This window comes from Eretmochelys imbricata, chromosome 1, assembly GCF_965152235.1.
Source record: "Eretmochelys imbricata isolate rEreImb1 chromosome 1, rEreImb1.hap1, whole genome shotgun sequence".
Taxonomy (NCBI): Eukaryota; Metazoa; Chordata; order Testudines; family Cheloniidae; genus Eretmochelys; species Eretmochelys imbricata.
The window spans coordinates 154,320,034-154,326,033 of NC_135572.1; positions in this window are offsets into that span (position 1 = coordinate 154,320,034).

The following is a 6,000-nucleotide window of genomic DNA, read 5'->3' on the forward strand; positions in this document are numbered from 1 at the left end:
TAAAAAGAAAAGGAGTACTTGTGGCACCTTAGAGACTAACAAATAAATTGGTTAGTCTCTAAGGTGCCACAAGTACTCCTTTCTTTTTAGTGATGTATTAGTTTCCTTGATTCATTGTACCTACCTGTCCTGTATTATTCTGGGGTTCCTGGCTTCAGGCCAGACTATAGTTAACAAGTGAGTGCTTTTGCTTTGTTATATGTTTTCTGTTTGTGGGGTCCTTGTTAATAAACCTTGTTATGTTTGTACTTTATACCTGCCTCTTTGGTATTAATCATACCCAGTGATAGATACGGGAGGGGGACGAATCTGTAGTGTGGGGGTTTGGGGGTAAATCCATAGCTCCCTGTTGAAATAACCTGCTTAGGGGTTTAACACTAGAAGCACTACATCGGTGCAGCTGCACCACTGTAGCGCATCTGGTGAAGATGCTCTATGCCAACAGGAGAGTGCTCTCCCATCAGCATAATTACTCCCCCTCAACGAGAAGCAGAAGCTATGTTGGCGGGAGAGCATCTCCCACCGACATGGTACTGGTGTGGGCAGCACTTAGGTCACTATAATTTGCATTGCTCAGGGGGGTGTCTTTTTTAATCCCTGAGCAATGTATGTTAGATCGACTTAAGTGGTAGTGTAGATCTGCCCTAAGATCGACAAGACAAACACAGACAAGAAACAGGACAAAATGAAGGGGAAAGGTCAAGAAAGGGAGATTATTGCTGATGTAGAGCACAATAAGGAAGGACTCCTGGAAGGAATGAATTTAAGGAGGACATTGATAGAGAGAGAGGGCTCCACGGATAGAAAACGGGAGACTGGACAAAGCATAGAGGGCAGAATAATGGCTGATCCAAAGCACAGAATGCACCTTTAAGAACACACAACTGTTCAGAAAGCTGCAAGCAGGGACTTTCTTTCCCAACTGGAAGATTACCATTGGGCATGTAGAAATACCAATAGTGAGCCTGAGGGACACAGCCTTGTTCTTTCTCCCCTGGCTCATGACGCCAAACACCGGCCACCTTGACAACACTAAGGAAAGATTCAACTACTGGCTCACCAGGTGCATGATGATAGTTGAATGTGCTTTTGGTTGACTGAAGGGGCAAAGGCGTTGTTTACTCACAGGATGGGATCTCAGTGACAAAAACATCTCAATTGTCGTAGCTACCTGCATAATAACTGTGAAGCAAAGGGGGAAAGATTGCTTCTCGGGTGGAGGGTGGATGTGGAACAGCTGTCTGCTGAGTTTGAAGAGCCAGACACAAGGGCTATCAGAGCGATTCAGCGCAGGGAGGCTTTGAAAAAACAGCAAGCCAAATGCTTTGTGATGCATTGTATAATGCATTGTGATGTACTGTGCTCGACCTGGCCCTGCAGTTTGGTGGCCTTTTAGGAACTGTGTGATGCTTGGTGCACATCTATGAATATAACTCTGTCAATGGACCTATTAATGTTGTGGTGCTTGCTGTACATTTATAATTATTACACTGTGTTTGTCACTGATCCTATGAGTTGTGTCACACTGTACAATAACAAGTAAATGGCCAGGCATTCTGCAGCGTATGTTGGGAACTAATAAAGATGAATGATTTTCCAAACAATACTGTTTTACTGAGTAATAAAAACATTTCAAAAAAAAAAATTCTGTGCAAGTTAAAAGCAAATACAATAAAACCTCAATAAAGGTATGGATCAGAGCTTAGACAAGGGGAAGGAACATTCACTGACATGTTGGCTATGCATACAACAACCATGGCTCTCATAGGTTAGTGTATGTGTAGTTGTGGTTGTCCTTAATGTCCCCTGGTGGAATGGTGAGCCTAGGGATGCAGCCCCTGAGGTCATGTGGAATGTTGCGGGTGAGCATGGTGGGGTGTGTGTGTTATATTGGAGATCTCCATGGATTAGAAAGGAAGGTGAGCACAGGACTATTGAACCTGTAGGCCCACAAGAGTCTGCATCGTCTGTATTTGCTGCCAGAAATGCCTCATTATGCCCTGGGGCATCTACATCTCCAACTCCTGGGCCTTTCTCCTGTCTGGTCTTTTCTTCTCCACACAGCCTGCAGTATTCATCCTCCAGGCCCTTTGCTCAAGGTACGATGCAGCACTGGCTTGCAGGATCTCATTGAACATGTCATCCCAAGTCCTGTTCTTTCTCTTCCTTCTCTGGCTCAGGAGTTCCGCAGGTGTGGCGAGTGAACCCCTCAAGGCCACAAAGGCAACAGCTCCAGATAAAATACACAGAGGTACCACTGTTAGTATAGTCACAATGGAAAGCAAAACTTTAGATTCAGAACTTCCTTCCCTTGCACTGCTAAAGTTGTAAACAAGACATGCTTATTGATGCTTCTACTTTGGGGTGCTTGTGCATGGCACCATTCACAGCACCAGCCATGGTGAGTATGGCCTGCCAGAAGTAAGGGAAATGAGGAGGGAATTGTTTGGCTACATTAAACTATGAGAATAGGGAAAATCACTGAATACTGGCACCTTTTCCCTCAGGCGGTGACAATTTTAGCTGATCTCACTCCAGAGGGTAACAAAGACAGAGACAGCACAGCTGCTGCAGGTGTTCTGAAGCCGCCTAGGCTCATATGCTGCTAGCCTGTACTGCAGACGCACCTGCCAAAGTTATCACTGACTGCTGTGGGAAAGCGTTCTACCGCGGAGGAAGATCTAAGGCTGCCATCCATAGAAATCTTTGGCAGAGGGTTGAAGACCATGAAGGAATGTTTCATCAAGATCTTGATGCAAATGTGGATGCAGGTAACTGAAGACTATGTTTTCAGCTTGTGGATTGATTCGGATCCAAATTTTATATCTAGAGCCCTTCAAATCTACAGATATCTGTGGACCATGTTTGCACGGATACAAATTTTGTATCCACACAGGGCTCTAGTGGTGTTACTATGTTGGCATAATGGAGAGCTTACATCAGTGGGAGATTAATTTAAGTGTGGACCCATGCACAACTAAGTTGATGGAAGGCAGCTTACATTGACCCAACTTTGTAGTGCAGACCAGGCCTAAGACAACCAGTTTTAGCAGGTCCTATAATGGGTTAGCCTGTGTTGGGGTATGGTACTGGTTGAGCAGGCCTATTAATACGCATTCCCCTACAAAGAAGCTGCTGCCTCCCATATCTTGCCTCTCAGGAGCTCTCAGAAGAGGCTCTAGATGGGAATTCTCCTTTCCATACTGCCCAGGACACTCCTGAGACCCTGCCTCTTCCTGAGAAGGGCATGTGGCTGAACACACCCCTGTGTTCACACACTGCACACTAGTGTAATAATCTTTGTACAAAGCATGCCTTGTGAGGAGTCATTTGAAAACTAATAATTTGCTGGTCAGTACTGTCCTGATAACATATATGTAGCACCATTGTATGTGAAGTTATAAGATTTTCCTGTATGATGTTATTAACACGTTCCAAACCCCACAGCCCCACCCAAGCGAAGTCGACAAACAGATCTGTCCTAAACAAAGAAATGTGTGCTTGTCTTAATTTGCATTTAAGCAGTAAACAGAGTCATCAAGCAGGAAGGGAAAACAAAGGAAGTTCAAACAGGTGGGGAAAAAGACAGCAGGGAATATACTTCCACATAGGCTCTCTCTCTCCTGGGTCTCAGCTGGAAAAGTTTTTCAAGAGGGGATCTGAAACTATTAAAAGGAGGGACAAACATACCAAGACACCCCTCCTCTCTCTTCCTGTCTGTCTCTGGCATCGCACCTAAGATGACAAAAGAAAACAGTCATTGAACTCTGAAGGCAGGGTCCTGACCTGAAAGTTTGGTCAGTAATCTACTGGAGCATGTGGTAAGATTCAACTTTGCTGAATCTAATATTGTTTGTTAAGTTAGGCACTAATATGCATTTTATCTTTATTTTTCTTGCAATCATTTCTAACTTTTATGCTTCATTACTTGTATTCATTTAAAATCTCTCTTTTTAGTTAATAAACTTGTTTTACTGTTCTATTTAATCCAGTGTATTTAAATTGAAGTGTCTGGGTAACATTTAAGGTAATAAGATGGCATATCATTCCCTTAAGGGAATAATGGATTTAATATATTTTTACTGTCCAGGAGAGGGCTGGGCAGTACAGGACATACATTTCTAAGTGAAGATCTGGGACTGGGGTGTGTGTAGGGGTCACCCTGCAGCATAAATAAGGCTGGTCAGAGCCAGGGAGTAGCTGGCAAGCTGCAGTTACACACAGCGCATGCATGGTGGAAGGCTGTTTGTGAGTGGCCCACGGGGGAACTACTACAGCAAGACGTAAGGCACCTGAGGTTGCAGACAGGGGTGACACAGCCACCCCACTAGTCATGACTGTGCCCCGGTATGTGACAGGGCAATATCACAAACCCATCTGTATGGATTTTCTTGCTCTGTCAAGGTTCTTTACATAGAGAAAATCATGTTTGGAACCTCTCAAGCTTAATCAGTGCTTTTGTAACTGGTATGTGTGGAAGATAGAGCGCTGTGCGCATGTCTGTGTAGAAGAATAGATTGCTGTGTGTAAATTTAGTCACTTTCAAGGACAGAATGAATTTTACCAACAAACAGTCAATTTCACTCCAGCACACTCATTGATTAAGTTTGCTGGTGAAATTCATTCCCTCCTTGAAACTGACTAAATTGGCTGGTGAAATTAATTCCATGCAAACTCCATGAAATTCAGTACTTTGCAATTTACACTACTGTGAATTTAAAAAAGAAAATTGTGATTTACATTAGGCCCTACCTATAATCAATGGCTTATCATTGTTTTTCATTAAAATACATATGACCTACTTTTATTTTGTTATGCTCTGGGGACAGAATGGTTTTATGAGACAAAGCTTCAGGTGCCTGTCTATCTTACCCAGTTCACTACAGGGCCAAAGGCAGAGGAACTCAGAATGATGTCTTAAGCTCACATCTGACACTGCCATTCCCCTCTCATGAGTGAGATCTGGATATCTACTGTAATTTAGGATGGAAAACATCAGGTTATCCACTTTTATATGGAAATCAAATTCTCCCCTGTGTAATCCTTAATCAACAGCTCTCAAATTCTGATTCTTAAAGAATGTAATGTTGTCCATTTGTTGACATGAAAACTCCATCGTAAAAAGCAAGGACTGGTATTTCTTCTACTTCTCTACACTGGAAAGCAGACTTCATCCACCAAGATAATTTATTGTTAGAGCTGGTGCAATTAACAGAATTTCTTCATAAGACTGAAATAAGTTTTATTTTATTTGTAACGGTGTTTCCTATTTTTGTTAAACTGCTCCTTCTCAGCTCCTGCCCCAAGTAGAAATTCTGTCAAGAAGATTATTTTTGGCCAAGTCTCTTTCAAAAAGTCAAAAATCAGTAATCTCCCTGATAGAAGGCAACCTTGAGGAACACAGTAAAGGATGTTGATGGTAGTTTCTATGTGCATCTAAAGGCAACAAATGAAATATTAAACTAAGTAGAATTTAAATGAGTCGTTTTAACTTTAGCTTTTTAGCGTTAGACTCTCCTTTGCCTAGGGGTACACGAGGCAACTCATTTTCCCCCACAGCTGTCAGTCCAGAGCAAGATGTTTCATTCCATCGTAAGTTGTCTCCATGATGGCACATCCTTTTGATTGTCCTGCAATCGATCATTCTTTGTCCTCCACACTTTCCCTTCCCTCCAGGTAGGATCCAAGCTAAGACATACCATGTGTTTCTGCCACAGGGTAGCCTGATGGCATGGCCAAACCACGGTAGCCTTCTCTATCTGATTACTAAGTCCACAGCGTGTTGACCCGCGCAATGCACCACTTCCACATTGGTTATATGATCTCTCCAAAAAATTCCCAAGATTTTTCTTAAACAACACTGATGGAGTGCATTTGACTTCCTGTTGTGTACTTCCATGTTTCTGAGGTGTACAGTAGGTTGCGAGGACAATAGCATTGTTCAATCTCATTTTAGTGTGTTGATGTATTTCCTTATTCTTCCGGACGTTTGATCCATTG